We start from the raw sequence: 19,998 nt of genomic DNA, 5'->3' as shown, positions 1-19,998 counted from the left end.
GTGGACCCCACACTGTCTCTGAACACCCCACTGATCACTAAATTATACTCACTCCTGAATGATCCCAGTGCTTCTGCATCACAAATCCTACCACTTGCTAGGAGCTATAGCCCAGATTTATCTTATCTTTATGAAAGCAGTTCATGCTGGGAGCAATGCACTGTGCTTCCATGCAGAAAGTTCAGGTTGAGGAAGGCAGAGGGCTCCAGCCTCACACCAGACGTGACCAGTGAAGACCCGGGTGATCTTGTGTTTGGCCTCTGAGGATGGCTCCATCAACTCTCAGTATAGATTAAGTAAACTCCCCGTTTCCGGAAATGACAGAAGGTCGGGTGTGGGGTACTGCCAAAGACAACTTGGGTAGATATACTCTATTTTTGTTCTTTCCTATAAAAAAAGAGGCACGTTGCAACTCTGAGGGGAGTTGGAAGAAAGGAAATGGGTATGGAAATATCAAGCATCATTCATACCCAAATATAGATACAAAGGATTTCTCAGGTGGTGCTAGTGGAAAAGAACCCATCTGCCAATGCAGGAGACGTAATAGACGTGGGTTTGATCCCTGAGTCAGGAAGATCCCCCGGTAAAGAGAACAGCAACCCATTCCAGTATTCTTGCCTGGAGAATCCCATGGACAGAGAAGCCTGGCAGGCTACCATCCATAGGGTCGTAAAAAGTTGGACACGACTGAAGTGAAAGAGCACACACGACAGATTTATTAGAGATATGGAAACCAGGAACACAGATAAAAAATGAAGAGATACAGGAAAATATGTACTGCATTGTTTTCAATGATTAAAAATGGACGTAATTCACATTGGTATAACACCATTAACTAAGGAGCATATTTGAACATCATCAATTTTTTTTTAAACAATATCCTTCCCCTATTCCAGTATCCTATCCAGGATCCCATGTTGCATTTACTGGCATGTCTCCTTAGTCTCGTCCAGTTTATATTAGCTTTTCAGTTTTTCCTTGACATTCATGACCTTGAGAATCACAAACAGTACAAATCTGTTACTGTGTAGAATGCTCCTCAATTTGAGTTTTTCTGTTTTTTTAATGACTGGAATGAGGGTATGTATTTATAGGAAAGTATAACCACAAAAAATATTCTCAGTGCCTCATACCAAGAGTTTGTGATGCCACTGTCTTACTATGGGTGGTGTTGACTTTGATTGTTAGTTGAGGTCTCTCTGCTATAAAGTTGCCAACTTCCCTTTGCATTTAATATAATACATTTGTATTATTATAATATGCATATGAGTATACTATATAAATACTAGTATATTTATCATGTAGCACATAAATGTTAATGTAAATGTACATAATATATTTATATTAAATACAAAGGGAAGCTGGCAACTCATATGAGCTACTGTGAGAATATGTAAATTTGACTTTTCCTCAAACTTATACCCACTAATTTTAGAATCCTCCATATGGACTCATGGAAATCTGTTCTATAGGCTAAAATTCAATCCTGGGGTTATTGATATTATTTATTTTGCTACTCATATTTCTCTAGCTTTGGCTATTAGGAGCTGCTTCAGGTCAGATCCCATGTTCTTCTGAGAAATTTCCATCTATTTGGGGACATTTCTACGCTTTCTGGGAAAACAACATATTTCAAGTTCATCTTGTGTTTTTGCTGCCCAAGCTCTGGAGTAAATCACTCTTACAAAGAGTCTCAGTTCAGTTTTTTGGTGAATGGTGTTCAGAAATCAAGATCTGGGCTCTAGATGTGCTCACTGTGACCGGAGTGCCACTGTGCTAAGTCCCTTCAGGGCGCTGGGAAATAGATGTATATGGTAACCTGTGAAGTTGTATACATCTACACTTCTATTTATACCACACTGTTGTGCATATTATTTGTGTGTGTGGGGGGGTATATAGGCTGTTAACTATGTACAATGTATATGTTTGTATGTGTGTAGATGTGAAAAATATGTGTGTATACATATATACACACATATATAAGCACACACAAATATGAAATCACTCCAGACCAATTCACAGAGATCTTTCTTGTTGTTTTGCTCACAGCTGCATAGTATTCTATTGAGTAACTATGCTACAGATCATTTTATAAATCTCCTATCTACTGGCATTAGGTTGTTTCCAGCATCTTGTAATTACAAAGCATCTTAAATGAATAACCTTGTGCATGTTGCAGATGTATCATAAGGGTAGATTCCTAGAAATAGGATCGCTAGGTCTGAATGTAAGTATATATGCAATTCTGCCAGATGTTACCAAATTTCCCTTCAGAAGGAAAGCACCTATTTGCATTTCCACTAAAAATGGATGACAATGTTTATTCCCAACACAGCCTCTCAACACAATGTGCTGTGATATTGTCTAGTTTTTACCACTTTCATAGGTAAGAAACAGCATCTCAATGTTGTTTTATTTTGCATGTCTCTAATTAGAACTGAGCTTGATCTTTTTTTTATATGCCTATAAGTCATTTTTATATCATTTTTGTGGATTATATGCACATGTCTTTTCCCCATTTTTTTCTATTAGGTTTTTGGTCCTCTGACTCTCAACTTTTAAAGGATTTTTTAAAATGTTAGGTATATTAGCTGTTTGTTGTGAGATTATATATAACATTTTACCTCAGCTTGTCACTTGTCTTTTGACTTTGCTTACAGTGTTTCTAGTCATGCAAATAATGTTTAATCTTTATGTTAAATACATCAGGTATTCACGTGAAATAGAGGCCTTCTATTGCATCTAGAGTTTGAGTCATAAGTAGAAAGCCTTTTGCTAAACCAACATTAAAGAAAAATTCATCTGGGTTTTCTTCATCTTACTAGTTACAGAGTTTCATGTAACATTTAAGTCACTAATCCATTCAGAATTCATTGTTTTACAATAATCTAAAAAAATAAGGGTTTTTTCGGTGGTAATTTAAGGCCTCTTACTCAATTATTCTCAGACCATTCTGAGAATGCTGTGATTTTTCTACTCTGACCTAAACCAAGGCAAACTCCAGTGTAGATCTTTACCTTGGAGTCATAAGTTGGAGAGAAACATCTGAAGCTTTATGCAGTCCAGTTTTTCCTCCTTCCCTATCCTGTCTCTTCTGTTCCATGTCTGTCTCTGTCTGTGTCTCCCTCTCTCACCCCACAGATGGGAAGCTAGAACTCTAACGACAAGCCTAATTGGGTTTAGAGCCAACAACGGAATGATTTCCTTTATTGCAGGATACACTCCAAGCTCCATATACCAACCCTCATTGTGAAGGACGAATGCCAGGGACCATGGTAAATCCATTAATAGGACTTGCTCCCCATTATTAGCCATCTGAGTCTGTTAAAAATCTTAACTAGGAGTTTAATTTCTCTACAGAGGGCTTTAAATTAATTAGGGGTTTACATGCTAACAAAGAGCCTGATGCATCCATAAATCAATCCAGTGGAGAAGGACTACACAGAGAAGACATCTATTCAGTGGAGACTCAAATCCAGCATCCCTGTCGGGCTCCCAACAAAAGGGTGCAGGTGTGGAATAGGCCACTGTGACAAGGAAGTCCCAATAATTATTTTGCATCACTTACACCACAGCAGGTAATGTGGCAAATCAAAGTCCCAGGCGCTCAGCAAGTGAAACCCATGTTACCATGAAAGCCACATCACATTGCTTTAACCGCTATAAATGAACTGCCACAACACTGTGATTTATTTTATACCAAGTCCAGGAATTAAAAGGACATTGATCAAAATGATCTCCTTTTATTTCCTTTTGTTAGGAATAGAAAGTAACAGATGGAACCACTGTTTTTTTTTTTCTTTTTTTTCATGGACCAAACATAATTCTAAGAACCTTTGAAATTGCTGGTACCCTCTATTAAATATTCTTGCTTTAAGGTTTACACTTCCGTTCTGGCCTTTGGATAGAATGTTACTCATATTCTGTTCCTTAAACATGAGATTTGTATTTTTGAATCAAGTGTGTGCCAATGATTCCCAACCTCATACACTTCCAAGTGATAGTTTTGTTTCTTTTGTGTCACTTGATTAGAAAATACCTGATGAAAGAAAGCAACCATGAATTCACTTTTAAATGATTTTATATTTCACTTGGCACAGTAATCCCTACATCTATATGAAAAATATGAGTGTGTGTGTGTGTGTGTGTATATATATATATATGGGAAAACAGACTGTGTTTTTAAGATCTATTTTAAAAACTAATTTCAATATGGATTTACAGTCTCTTTCTTTTTGTAGTAATTTCTTTGTTCCCCAGCCTGTTTAGACCCCACTTCTCCTTCCCCAGCCACAAGCATCTGAAACCCATGCTAGAAGCAAGTATATTTAAATCTATATAAATAATATCCTATAGTGTATTCCTCTTTGAGCTGAAACTTTATTATCACATCAACTCTCTACTCCTCCAAAATGGTGGGAAATCAGTATTTTTCAGATATGAAAGCCAAAAGTCCCACTATAAATATAACATCTCAAAAAATACTGTGGGTTTAAGCTAAATAACCCAGGTTGCAGAAGATTTAAGTCTGGAAAGAGTGGAGTCAACACAACGGATTTTGGTGACACAGGGTTTTTTCCCCTACACATATACAAAAAGCATGCACGCAGTCCATGTTTTCCACATATCCATGTTCACAGTATTTGGTTAGGCAGCAGCGATTCAGACCCTCCAGAGTTCACTGACAAGTACAGAAAAGAGCAAAGAGAAAGAAGGAACACTGTGAGCCCAAGAGCAGGAGTTTAGGCATTCTCTGGGCCCCTCTGCCCACCTCTACACTGTGAGGAAAAATGAGAGAGAGAGGAAGTGGGAATGCAAGCCCAGCCATCTCCGCGCAGCCTCCTTAGCCTTGCTTTATCCTCTTCAACCACTCAGATGTTCTCAGAATGCAAACACACATGGTGCCAATCATTTAGAACAAAACAAAAAGAACAACTCATCTTTCCATCCCATATTTCCCTCCCCCAGGTAGCACTTTAACCCTGAGCTGTTTTCACATGGCAAGTTTGTGAAAGAGAGGTTTGTGTTCAAGTCTCCACTTCTATCTCTGGTATTTTCAGGTCTAGATCCCATACATGTGAAGCTGTAACGAAACACCTCAGCACACCCGTGGGGAAGTGAGAGGCAGCCACTGGAAATGAGGACTCGCATCCTCATCATGTGGTCACGACTCTCATCATGTAAGTGGAGACCCCCTGGCAAGTCAGCCTAGACTTCCACCTCTGTCAAGCAGTAATGAGATCCTCACCCCTACCCCATGTCCCACTACAGTGGTATCAGTGGGGGCCTAGTGGAGAGATGACACATTTATCATTTACTGTCGTTCAGTCGCTCAGTCATGTCTGACTCTTTGTGGCCCCATGGACTGCAGCACGCCAGGCTTCCCTGTCCTTCACCATCTTCCGGAGCTTGCTCAAACTCATGTCCATTGAGTCAGTGATGCCATCCGACTATCTCGTCCTCTGTCATCCGCTTCTCCTCCTGCCTTTCCCAGCATCAGGGTCTTTTCTAATGAGTCGGCTCTTCACATCAGGTGCTCAAAGTATTTACCATCACTGAGTAGTAAGGAGGCGGAACACCCACCCCTACTGCCAGAGAAGATCATGTGCAAACAGTAACAGACACTCCTACCCCTCCCTCATCCAGAAAGGATATTGGTAGGGGCCAAGGAGGAAACTGGAACTCCCATCCCTGTTCAGCAGCATTGAGAAGCACTCCCTTGGGTGTCAATGGAGGCTGACGAACTTCCTCACTAACCTCGCAGTAACAAGGTGCCTCTCCCTTCTTCTGACGGGCAGTGCCAATGAAAACCAGACAAAGCAGAGGTTCCAATAAGGTGCAGAGTCTCATAACATAACACAAAGGTCCAGATGTCACTGCAAAAATCACTCTTAAAAATAATCAAAATCTCAAAAAACCACTACAATACTGTAAAGTAATTAGCCTCCAATTAAATTAATTTAAAAAATAATCAAAATCTGAAACATAAAAAAAAGACACTCAAAAGATGCCAACCTCAAGAAGACAGAGCTATTAGAACTATCTGACAAAGACCTTAAAATGGCCAAAAAACACATGTGTAAATGAGCAGCCATAAACATGTTTGAAACAAATGAAAACTAGAATTAGGTTATTTGCCTTTGGTAAAGAAATAGAAAAGTCTGAGCAAAGAAATAAAAGATATCAACAAGAACCAAACGGAAATGTTAGAACTGAAAAATTCAATAGCCAACATGAAGAAGTCAATGAACGGGCTCAGCTGCAGCAGGGAGACCAGAGGAAAGAATTCAACAACAGGAAATACACAATATGAAACAGGGAGAAAGGAGACTGAAGCAAAGTATTCAACAGAACCCCAAGGATGTGTGCACACTAACACAAGGCCTATCTTTTTTGTTCCCAGAGTTCTGGAAAGAGAAGATAAAGAGGGTAGGACTGACAAAGCCCTACAAAAAATAATAATAATGTGTAAAATTTCTCAAATCTGACGCAAAACATACAAATTTAAGAAACTGAGTAAATTCCATACATATAAGCCTAAAGAAATCCACCTCAAGACACATTATAGTCGAATTTCTGAAAATGAAAGACAAAGATTATAATTAGAACAGATTTCTCATCTAAAGCTATGGCAGCCAGAAGTAAACAGCCCAGTATTTTTCAGAAAATGTTGGAATTTCTTTCAGCCCAGAATTCTGTCAACCCAGAATTCCCTCTGTTCAGTTAAAACATCCCTCAGAAATGAAAGGGGAATTAAGACATTCTCAGTTGAAAGAAAAGTGAAGATAATTTGTTGATAGTAGACCTACCCTAAAAGAATATCTAAAATTTTCCAAAAGGAAAAGAAATAATACAAAAAGAAACAATAGAAAAGGATAATATGGTTTTAAATGTTTGTAGAGGAAAGTTTTAAGGCATTTATATTTAAATGGGGAACAGTAAAGGGATTTAAAGGAATGTAAGATTTCTGCATTTCACTAGGTAACATGACAACATCAGTAGACTAATAAGTTATGTTTACATTGCAATAATCAGAGGAATGACTAGAAAAGCTATTCAAAGAGATAAAAAATCATCAATAAATCAAAATCATATAATTGCATATTGCAATTCCTGGGAATTGATCCCAGAGAAATGAAAACATGTTTACACACAAAACTGAAAGTTTACAGCAGATTTACTTATAACAGCTTAAAACTGGAAACAAACCAGATGTCATTCAACAGGTGAATGATTAAACAAACTGTGATGCATCCAGACCATGGAATACTATTTAGCAATAAAAAGGAATTAACTCCTGATACACACAGCTACCTGGATGAGTCTCCAGAGAACTATTCTGAGTGAAAAGGACCAATCTCAAAAGGTCACATATTGTATGATTCCATTATATTCCAGAACACTCTTTTTTTTTTTTTTTCTTTTTGGCTAAGCCACAAGGCTTCCAGCAGTATGTAGGATCTTAGTTCCCTGACCAGGGACTGAACTGATGCCCCCTTCAGTGGAGGTGCAGAGCCTTAACCACTGGACCTCCAGGAAAGTCTTGATTAGTCTTGAAAAGACAACACTAAAAAAATGGAGAACATATTGGTGGTTGTCAGGGGTTAAAGAGCAGGTAGGAAAAAGAAGGAAATGGATGTGGCCATAAAACGACTGTATGAGGGATCCATACAGTGAAAGAAATGTTCTGTGTCTTGACTGTATAAGTGTCAATTGATACTGTGATTTATACCATTTATTTACAAGATGATATCATTGGGGGCATCTGGGTAAAAAGCACACTGGAATCTGTATTATTTTAATACAACTTCATATGAATGTACAGTTCTCCAGATATAAAAAAAGGTTAAACAGAAATCATTCATTTCTGTATGGAGATACTTTTGCTTCTTTTCAAATGTCCTGAAATCAGTGTGTGTTTTTGTGAATACCAACTAAGGTTTGATTAAATTTGTAAAGAGAAGTAAATACATAAAAGCTAATCAGTTACTTATAGCCTCTGAGTCACATGGTATTTTATCTTCTGATTGTAAAAAGCAAATGTCTGATTTAATTCTAAATTACATTTAAAAAGACAAGTTTCCACAAAATGCAGTTATATTTTAGTAGAAAACTAAGCATACTGAAAATTTCCTAGTTACAAAGTGGATTGATGGCTGGGTTACAATTGATAAAGGGAACCTGATACTAAATTCATTGCTTTTAAGTGTAATACATTACATATAATACATATATTTATTATATATACTAAGCTTTAAAAAGTCAACTTTCAAGGCTCTTGTTTTTTTAAACTCATGAGAGCTAGAAGAAACACTGTCTCTGAGAAGGGTGTGAAAGTGACTATTCTGTACTAGACAGGGAAGCCTGGTATGCTGCAGTCCATGGGGTCGCAAAGAGTTGGACACGACTGAACTGAACTGATTCTGTACCTGAAATTGATCAGTCATTTAAGTCAAGGTACCTTAGTTTATATATTATCCACTAACAGTGTGCTTGCTCAGCAAACATATGGAATAAAAAGTTTATCCAATAACTAAGCAAACATCTTCCTCCAGACAAAGACTTTGAAATGCATCTTATCCGCACATAATGTATGGGTAATTATTTAGCATCATAGACCTACAAGTCAGTCTCTGGCTTCCTGACCTCTTATTTTGTATTACATATAGGATATGCACACACCACCCTCACCTTTCCTGAGAAACCAGCAAGTACAGGTGTCTTGCCAAGGACACCAATGTTAAGATCACCATTTCCAGGACTACCAGGTTAACTTTCCTATTGTGTCACTAAGTATTACCTATCCTCCTGTGTTCCCTATTTCGGAGAATTATACACCTATGATTTCTCATTCTCTGCATCTTGAATCGTGCTCATTTTTACAATCATTAGCAAATATATTACTAAAATATATTTATATAAATGTTGGTGCTTCTAATGTGAAGTGAATTAAAAAAAAAAAAAGAATGCACTCACATCCCTGACATCTTCAGACTCAGATACTGATGAAGAGAGAATTCTCTTGCTGCTGCTGCTGTTGCTAAGTCGCTTCTCTTGCTAGATAAAAGAAATCACTTGAGTATAGACAACTACTAGACAACTGTTAACAAAGGGATATTTGAAAAAATATATTCTAACTCCATTTAGTGTAGCATTGGCCTAGCGTGTGCATGCTCAGTTGTGTCTGACTCTTTGTGACCTCATGGACTGTAGCCCACCAGGTTCCTCTACCCATGGAATTTTCCAGGCAAGAAATACTGCAGTGGGTTGCCTGGCCCTCCTCCAGGGGAATCTTCCTGAGGACCCAGGGATCAAAGCTATTTCTTGAGTCTCCTGCATTATCAGGTGGATTCTTTACCACTTACAGCACCTGGGAAGCAAAATTAGACACTATTTGGCAAGACTCCTCGGGGCTTTTAATATAATTATATGTAGAATTAAATATATATTAAATTATATAATTTAATATAATTATATATATTATACTACTACTGAATCACTAGTAGAGGGGTATAAGTTGTTGAGTTTTTAAGTTTATTTGAACCCTTACTTTTCACACTACACACTCCAGTTGCTAAGAGCTGAATGCTAATTTTAGAAGCGGTGGCTAAGCATAAGAAGCTACTCATCTAAATCCTCAAGATTTCTCTGTGTAGAGTTGTACGCCAGGATGACATGAATGATCAGATGAGTACAAAATCAGAACACAGTGAGGTTAAGAGCTTCTATAAGGGTTGCTGTTTCTATTTAAATCACTATCAATTACTAGAAAAAGCATTTGGATGAAAATTCCCCATAAGATACTCAAGAGAATATTTTCCTTATTTTGGATCACTGAAAGTTGGTTAAAGTGACAGTGAGAATTAACCAGCACTGAAACTCAAGATAACTACAGTTGAAAGGGGACCTCATCATGGCATCTTTATCAGCGCCTTGAAGTATCATGAAAATCAGAAGTTTTGACGTTACATTTTAAAGATAATTCAAAAAACATAGAATTTTTTTAATAACTTTATAAGACAGTTCAATACAGAAAGGATGTTCAACAAATGGTACCAGAAAACAATTTTTAAAATGTCAAACTTAGCTTAGGATATAGAAAATCACAAGATAATATTGTTTCTACCATAATGAAAATGAACCTGATGTACCTGGGCATAAATATCTTTGAAATTGTCTTGTTGAGGTTCACTGAGCTTCCTGAATCATAGAAATCAAGCTTATAAATTTTCAACCCCATTGGGGAACTAAAGATATTAAGAAACATAAATGAACTAAAACCCAGAAACTGATGAGCTCCCACTCCAAGTAATGAAGAGACCCATGACTGCTTTTACCCTGGACAATGACGGAGGAGAAGTCTGCCACTGATAGGAATTAGGAGAAACCAGATAAACTTTTTACAAAATTTTAAAGGTTGAGTATGCTGGTGTGCTTGTTCAGAAACCCTAGAAGCCCCTACGGATTGACATACACTGTCAACTTCTTGTCGTGACCCTTCACTGAATCACCACCTATAAGTACTGGGTCAGACGCAGAGAGTTGAGAGAGAACTCCCCTGAATTATGTGAGCCGCAGGAAACACTAAAGATAAGGGCACAGCACAGAAAGCCCTTGATACAGTCTTGGCTGTCAGCAAGGACTAGACAGGGACAGCGAGCTGCTGCAGAAGGACCACAGACAGCTGAGGGGAAGAGTTACACTCAGGAGGGTGTGCACAGGGCTTCCTAACTGTAACTAAAAGCAGGAGGACCAAGATGCGCAGAGGCACTCCAAACCCTCGCTGAATACACAACAGCCCTCTAAGGCTAAGGGCAGGGAAGAAGAGGAGAGGATAACACGGAAGGCGTGGAAAAGCTAAGAGTAGGACAAGGAGGCAAAGATCTCTTCCCAGTGACTCAAAATGCTACGAGCTGGACTGCAGGCCAAGACATCTGAGGTCAGCCATGCCTTCAAATACTGGCAGTTGGAATAAAGCAAAGGCGATCTCCAAGGCCTTTGAAGGGCTCAGGTCGAAGCCAAGATGAAGGGAAGGTATGAATGCTGACCTAAAAATCCCTTGGCTCTGCTTCCAGCTAAGATGGAGCAAGCACACTCCAGCAATCTCTCTCACTTGATGCAAATATAAATCCTGGGTGCACAGAACTATTACCAGAGGACTCTGAAAAGTGAAGGTAACAGGCATATTGGAGAAGGAGATTAGATGTCTTACTGAACGTAGTGAGTTTACTAGTTTTCCCCTCTGATACCACTTGGGCCGGACTCAGTGACAGCCCCAAGACTCAGAAGTACACAGCAGGTGTGGACAGAAAGGCTCCAGGAACAGCTCTCTTTCTGGCCTAAGGAACAGGAAAGGGAGTCCATAGGATAAGAGAGTGTACGGGGCAGGAGGGGAAGTATTTAGTTGTTTTCTATTTCCCTTTCTCTCCTTCCCTAGCCCCGCGCAGTAGCGGGAAAACAAAGTTGAAAGAGTTGCACTGTACTATTTTAAAACTTACAAAAGATTCACCATATTCAGGCAATACAGTATTTGCAAAGGACAGAGAAATGTATACGAACAACCAAAGTGAATTCAGGAATAAATCTGTACATATAGAGTCAAATGACATCCAGCAAAGGCAACAAAGCAATTCAATAAAGGAAGTAAAGTCATTTAAAAAAATGATAACAAAATATGTAGATATCTATACTTTTAAAAACAAATCTTAACACCTAACTCACACCACAGAAAAGAATTAAGGGTCAGTGCATCATGGATCTAAGCATAAAAAGGAAAGCTCTGGAGAAAGTAGTATTTCTGTCGATATAGGGTAGGCTGAGACTTTCAGAACGCAGAAAGCACTAATTGTGAAAAAATAAACACAATGTCATCAATATTAAAATGTCTCTGCTTATCAAAAGACAACATTATTCAAAATGATCAGGCAAACCAACAATGGAAAATCTGTAATACATACTTTGACAAGACACCTGTATTCAAAATATATAATGCAACTCAATAAGAAAACTAGCTACTTCTCTCAATTAGACAAAAGAATTTAACAGACATAAAATGAACAATAGGGTAGATGAAAAGTTCTCCATTTCTTTCATCATCAAGGAAATGCAGATAAAATCATAATGAATTTTTCACCTCTTTGGTTAAATTTATTCCTAGTTATTTTATTTTTAAACTGAACTGCTTTCTTGTTTTCTCTTTCTGATAGCTTCCTGATGTAAAGAAAACCAATAGATTGCATTATATTAATTTTGTATCCTTCAGCTTTATTGAATTCATTTATTTGTTCTAACAGTTTTTTGGTGGAGACTTAAGGGTTTTCTATATATAGTACTATGTCATCTGCAAACAGCGACAATTTACTTCATCCTTTAGGAAGCCACTGTACACTGTTGATGGAAATATAAACTGGTGCAATCACTTTGGAAAACAGTTCAGAGGTTCCTCAAAAAACTAAAAGTAGAACTACCATATGATCTAGCCATTCCACTCCTGGGTATATACCCAAAGAAAATGAAAATATTAATTAAAAAAGATACAAGCACTTCAATATTTACAGCAGCATTATTGACAATAGCCAAATTTGGAAACAACTGAAGTGCCCAGTGATGGATGAATGGATAAAGAATAGGTGGTGTATATACACAATGGAATATTACTAAGCCATAAAGAATAAAGAAATTCTTCAATTTGCAACAACGTGAATGGACCTAGGGAGTATTATGCTTAGTAAAACAAATCAGAAAAAGATAAATTCTGTATGATATCACTTATATGTGGAATCTAAAACCAAACAAAAGTAATAACAAAACAGAAACAGACTGACAGATATAGAGAACCAACTAGTGGTTACTAGTGGGGAGAAGGGATGAGGGAGGGGCAAGATATGGGTACGAGATTAAGAGAGATAAGCTACTATGCATTACTATAAAATAAATAAGCAACAAGGATATATTGTACATCACAGAGAAATATGGCCATTATTTTACAGCAACTTTAAATGGAATATAAACCAAAAATATTGAATCACTATGTTGTATACCTGAAATATAATATTGTAAATCAAGTGTACTTCAGTTAAAAAAAACAATGAGATACCACCACATATTCATTACAAGAGCTAAAATTCAAAAGACTAACAATTTCAAATCTTGGCAAGGATGTCAGTGGACCAAAACTCTCAAATATCACTGGGTAGAAATACAAAATAGAACAACTACTTTGAAAAGCACAGTGGCAATTTTTTACAAAATTAAACATATATGCATCTATCATAAGGTACGCGGAGAATGCAATGGCAACCCGCTCCAGTACTCTTGCCTGGAGAATCCCAGGGACGGAGGAGCCTGGTAGGCTGCAGTCCATGGGGTCGTGGAGAGTCGGACACGACTGAGCGACTTCACTTTCACTTTTCACTTTCATGCATTGGAGAAGGAAATGGCAACCCACTCCAGTGTTCTTGCCTGGAGAATCCCGGGGACAGAGAAGCCTATTGGGCTGCCGTCTATGGGGTCACACAGAGTCGGACACGACTGACGTGACTTAGCAGCAGCAGCAGCAGCAGCATCATAAAGTACAACAATTCCACTTCTATATATTTACTCAAGACAAATAAAAGCATATGCCCATAATAATGAATTGCACATGAATGTATAGAGTAGCTTCTTCATAATAGCTAAAAACTAGAAACTATCCAAAAGTATACAACAGGAGGATAAACAAAATGGATGTATTTACAAAATGAACTACTACTCACTAATGTAAAGGAATGAACCATTTATACATACAAAGACATGAATGACTCTCAAAAACATATCCTGAAAGAATCTAGACATGGTAAGAGTACATACCCTAGACTCATTCATAAGAAGTTCATAACCAGCAAACTAACCTGAAAAATTCAATATAAGCCCTTTTAAAATCCCAATTGATTTTTTTTTTGCAAAAAATTAACAAATTGATCCTAAAATTCATATCAAAATGCAAAAGGTCTAAACTAATCAAGCAATCTTGAAAAAGAAGAATGAGGTAGGAGGATGCACAATTCCCAATTTCAAAATTTATACTACACCATAGCTCTTGTGTTACTTGACTACTCCAGTAATTCAGACAGCATTGTTCTGGCAGAAGATAGACATATAGATCAGCGTAACAGCACTGAAAGTCCATGCCAACTGGTATCGGGTTTCTTTGGGGGATAAAACCTGAAACTAACAAACACTATAAATCAATTATATCCCAATAATTTTTTTTAAACAAAATTCAGATAGGGATGATGTTTGGACACTCTAAAACACTGAGTTGTACACTTTAAAAGGGTGAATTTCATGGTATATGAATTATATGTCAATAAAGATATTATTTAAAATATATATATATATATAAAGAAATGGAAGTGCAAAAGCAAACCTCCACATTCACCTCTAATGATTTTCAACAACAGTGCAAGACAATTCAATGTGAGATAGAATAGCCTTTTCAACAAATGATGCTATGACAGCAGGATAGCCAAGCACAAATGAATTAAGCTGGACCCCTTCCTCAAACAACACAAACCAAAAAAACCTCAAAGTGGGACACAGACATAAATGTAAGAGCTAGAACTACAATAAAACTCTTAGAAGAAAATCTTCATGGCCTTGGGTCAGGCAAGATCTCTTAGATAAGACACCAAAGGTGATAAAAGAGAAAAAGGAAATAAATTAGAGTTCTTCAAAACAAAATAACTTTGCGTTTTAAAGGGCACTGTGCACAAAGGAAGTGAAAGAACCTAGCAGAATTGGAGGAAGCATTTGAAATCATGTATCTGGTAATGGGCTGACAGGTCCACAAGAAGAACTATATAAGAACTTTATAGCTGCCTTATTTGTAATAGACCAAGTGAAAATAAACCATATATATGTCAAAAGGAAACTGGATAAACAAAGTACATTTCATACAATGAAATACTATTCAACAGCTGAAGAAAATAACAAGGAAAACCTGAAAAAACTGAAAACACAATATATGAAGAATCTCAGAAACATTACATTGAAGGAAAGAAGTCAGACACAAAAGAATACATACTGTATGAAAGAATGCATATAAAATTCAGGAACAGACAAATAATACATGGAGTATCTGAGGTGTATCAATGGTTGTTTCTGCAGAACGTGGGGGGCGGGTGATGGAGGAAGGTTAAGAAGGAACCTTCTCAAAAATACTCTATATTTCAATATTCCTATATGGAGTATTGCTTTTACAGGAGAATACATCTACATAAGTGTATCAAATTGGAGACGTATGATACGTGCATCTTACTATATGTGAATTTTACTTCAAATTTTTTAAGTGCAAGAAGGGGGAGTGCCATGCTTCATGGTGTCCTATACCTTCCTGTACCCTTTTCAAATACAGAGCACAGAGGCAATGGGACTCTGCATGTAAGTACGCAGTCTTCTAAAAGCCCTGCCTTATTTGAAAATGGAACACACTCAGATAGTTCACAAGCTTCCTGGTAGAATACTGTCTCTATCTCCAGCATCAAACTTGCAATAAAAGGAAAATGGAAATTTTCACCTAATTCTTCTGTGGGCTAGACCTGGTTAGCAAGAGGTCAACAGATGAGTAAGAATATACCCTCTTCAGGGAACACTATTTCTACTTGAAAGAGTTCTAGGAAAATCTTAGAGGCTCTAGACTGATCCAACTTTTAAAATGTAGCTATATAATCTACTGGAGAAGGAAATGGCAACCCATTCTAGAATTCTTGCTTCAGAAATCCCATGGACAGAGGAGTTTGGTGGGCTTCAGCCCATGGAGTCACAAAGAGTATGATATGACTTAGCAACTAAACAACAAATATGTAATCTATCAGTTCAGTTCAGTTGTTCAGTCATGTCTGACTTAACTGACTGTAGCACACCAGGCCTCCCTGTCCATCATCAACTCCCGGAGTTTACTCATGCCCACTGAGTTGGTGATGCCATCCAGCCATCTCATCCTCTGTCATCCCCTTCTCCTCCTGCCTTCAATCTTCCCCAGCATCGAGGTCTTCTCAAATGAGCTAGCTCTTCACATCAGGTGGCCAAAGTATTGGAGTTTCAGCTTCAGCATCAGTCCTTGCAATGAACACTCAGGACTGATCTCCTTTAGGATGGACTGGTTGGATCTCCTTGCAGTCCAAAGGACTCTCAAGAGTCTTCTCCAACACCACAGTTCAAAAGCATCAATTTTTCAGTGCTCAGCTTTCTTTATAGTCCAACTCTCACATCCAGCATTACTCAAAAGACACCTGTGACTATTTCTAGTTTATGTCTTTCTATCATGTCTGCTGCTAAAAGGTGTGTTTAATTTATTAATTCAGTTTATTCAACCTTTTGCTCAACAGAAGTAACAGCTTTTAGCTATCTCTTCTCCATCATTTACCTTCACAGTTTACGGCCCTGCATGAGACATGCGGGGTGTCATACAGAGACATGACTAGCTATGCCCTGATCATAAAAACAACATATATTTTCTAACAATTTCCTCTGAGAAATCTAATATTTTCCTCTGATTTCTCCTATCTTCTCTGCTGATGGTTATTACAGCTTTATTTTTTAATTTATTTTTATTTTTGTAATTCTAAACTCCACTGAGGAACAATCAATATCTGTTTAATCTGTACAATGTGATGATTTGTCATACATATACATTTGATATGGGCTTCCCTGGTAGTTCAGCTGGTAAAGAATCCACCTGCAATGTGGGAGACCTGGGTTCAATCCCTGGGTTGGGAAAATCTCCTGGAAGATCCCCTGGAAGAATGCATGGCAACCCACTCTGGTATTCTTGCCTGGAAAGTCCCCATGGATGGAGGAGCCAGATGGGCTACAGTCAATGGGGTCATAAAGAGTTGGACACGACTGAGAGATTAAATACATACATTTGATTCATGTATACATTTTATGAGATCAAGATAATGAACCCATTCATCACCTCACATAACTAACTTTATTTTATTACTGAAGTACAGCTGCTATACAATAGTAAATAAGTGACAGGTGTACAATATAATTATTCACAATTTTAAAGGTTATACTTTATTTATTAGCTATTATAAAATACTGGCTATATTCCCTATCTTGTACAATATATCCTTGCAGCTTGTTTTACACTTAGCAGTTTGGTATCTCTTACTCCCCTATCTCTATATTTCTTTTTTAATTTCAACATTTTTTTACATTTACTTAATATTGTTAATGGTAAAATATTTTAAAAATTCAGAAAATATTTCAGAAATACAAGATGTCACTTGGCTTTACCCAAAAATTTTAAACATTTTAAGATACTTGCTTCATTGGAAAAATTAAATGGGTGGACATAATTAAGACATTCCCCCTCCCCAGAAGTATTCATTATGCTCAACTCAGTGTGTGTCGTTCCTACATTTATTAGATTTCTTCTACTTGCATATCAATAATCAATGTAATGTTTTTGAGACTGGTCCATGTTGACACATGCAGATATAGTTCATTTTAATTGTTACAGATTAATTTGCTTTTTAACAAAATCAGCTGGTTCACTTAATCTCCTACTGTGGGACTTTTAGGTCATTTTGACTTTTTTGTCATCAGAAAAAAAAAATGCATCACTTTATATGAATCCCTTTGCATATATGTTAGAGTTTCTCTAGGTTCAAAGCACAGAAGTAGCATTGCTAGACTGAAGGCTGTGTTGTCAGAGAAGACAATGGCATCCCACTCCAGTCCTCTTGCCTGGAAAATCCCATGGACAGAGGAGCCTGGTGGGCTGCAGTCCATGGGGTCACTAACAGTCAGACACAACTGAGCGACTTCACTTTCACTTTTCACTTTCATGCATTGGAGGAGGAAATGGCAACCCACTCCAGTGTTCTTGCCTGGAGAATCCCAGGGACGGGGGAGCCTGGTGGGCTGCCGTCTATGGGGTCGCACAGGGTCAGACACGATCGAAGTGACTTGGCAACAGCAGCAGTAGCAGCAGCAGGCTGTGTTGTATATTCATCTTTTTAGGTAACACAAAATGAGTTTCCTAAATGTTTACATCAGTTATACTCCTACCAACAATAGAGTTCCAGTTTCCACATATGCTTGCCTGTGGGCATTTTCAGACTCCTAAAATTTTTCCAAAATAGATGGGCATAAGATGCTATGTGATGTTTTAGCCTATACATGCATTTTTCTGAACAAGAAAACTATAAATGTTTATGGATGGCACTTTCATATTGATTCATTTTGCAAATCTCTTATATCAGCTAGGAGCTCACTCTTCTACTTGGCTAGTAATCTTTTTCTTTTTTTTAAACAAATATTTTTACTCCTAATGTATTAAGAATTTATTAATCTTTCTCTTTATTCCTTGTACAGATTATCTTCATTTAAAAAAAATTGTCCTCTTACTTCAATACTATAAAGATATTTCCTTATATTTATTTCCAAAAATTTTAAAAACCTTGCTTTAAGATTTGGACTCATTCAAAATTTACTTTTGTGCATTGTACTTGGTAGCAATAAAACTGTGTAGTTTACTTTATAAATTGTCACAGTGGTCTTTTTAAATTGTCCATTCTTTCCTCATTGAATTGTAATTCCACTTCCATTATATATTCCTATATATCCATGTGGGTCTATTCAAGGCCCTCTGTTCTGTTCTTCTGGTTTATTTGGGTATTTTTGCCCAACATTACACAGATGTAACTGCTTAAGCTTTAGAATAAATCTTCATGTGTGGGAGGATACAGCATCTCCTATTATCTTTCTATAAAATCATATCATCTATATGTAAACCTACATTTTTAATATTAATATTAGATTAGCTTTTTCTCTGATTTTTGGATGAGATGGTTAGATAGATGTAAACCTACATTTTTAATATTAATATTAGATTAGCTTTTTCTCTGATTTTTGGATGAGATGGTTAGATAGCATCACCGACTCAAGGGGTGTGAATCTGGGCAAACTCAGAGATGGTGAAGGACAGAGGAGCCTGGTGTGCTGCAGTCCACGGGGTCGCAAAGAGTCAGACATGACTTAAGAGAATGAACAACAACAGCTTTTTGTATTCTGTGAAAATCTTTCTGGGATTCTGACTGGAATTACATGTAATGTGTAAACCATTTTAGAGTAAATTAGTATCTTTACACCATTAAGTCTTCCCCTCCAAGAATTTATGATACATCTCTCCACCAACCTTTGTCCCTTTTTAAATATTTTATTTCTCCATCAATATCTCACATATTCCTTCCTTTTTAGATTTATTCCTAAATGCCCTTTAAAAAAAACTATTTTAAATACTGTTCTTTAAAATTACTTTAAGAGTTGATAATGGATAGATCAAATCCTAGATCAAATCCAGTCAATCCTAAAGGAAAAGAATCCTGAATATTCACTGGAAGGACTGATGCTGAAGTTGAAGTTCCAATACTCTGGCCACCTGATGCAAAGAGCTGACTCATTGGAAAAGACCCTGATGCTGGGAAAGATTGAAAACAAAAGGAGAAGAGGGCAGCAGAGAGTGAAACGGTTAGATGGCATCACTGACTCAATGGACATGAATTTGAGAAAATTCTGGGAGAGAGTGGAGGACAGAGGAGCCTAGCAGGCCCATGGGGACACAAACAGTCAGATACAACTGAAAAACACAAAAACAACAATGGAAATGCAGGATTTCTATTAATTTTTGTAATATTCACTTTATATCCAGTAAACTTCTAAAAGTGTGTGTAAAGAATCTCCTGGATTTTCTACTTAGACAATTATTTACAAATAATAAATTTGTGCTTTCTTCCTAACCCATATGTCACTTAATTTCATATGTTAGTTAGGTCCAGAAGTGTAAAAACAAATAGCCGTGCTGACTGGAGGAATCCTGGTCTGGCTATGGATTTTAAAAAGAACACTTCCAGTTTTTCACCTTTAAGTACAATTTTCACTGAAGATCGTCTGTGAGCACCTTTTGTCAACTTAAGAAAACATCCTTTTGTTCTTGGTGACTACATT

General features: G+C 37.3%; 1 protein-coding gene across 10 annotated transcripts in view; it reads right to left on the bottom strand.

Annotated features, from left to right (window-relative positions):
* NCKAP5 (NCK associated protein 5) overlaps positions 1-19,998 on the bottom strand; it is a 1,117,154-nt gene that overhangs the window by 567,531 nt on the left and 529,625 nt on the right. Inside the window, exon 1 of one of the 10 annotated variants that reach the window (XM_070476300.1) lies at positions 8,977-9,186. The exons of the other annotated variants lie outside the window; for them this stretch is intronic. The gene's annotated coding sequence lies outside the window, so the exon portion shown is untranslated. Of the gene's footprint in view, positions 1-8,976; positions 9,187-19,998 lie in introns of those variants that run through there. 10 annotated transcript variants of the gene reach the window in all.

This window comes from Odocoileus virginianus, chromosome 13 (genome assembly GCF_023699985.2).
Source record: "Odocoileus virginianus isolate 20LAN1187 ecotype Illinois chromosome 13, Ovbor_1.2, whole genome shotgun sequence".
NCBI lineage: Eukaryota > Metazoa > Chordata > Mammalia > Artiodactyla > Cervidae > Odocoileus > Odocoileus virginianus.
Note: the sequence above shows the minus strand (reverse complement) of the source record. Positions and strands in the feature narration are given on the sequence as shown.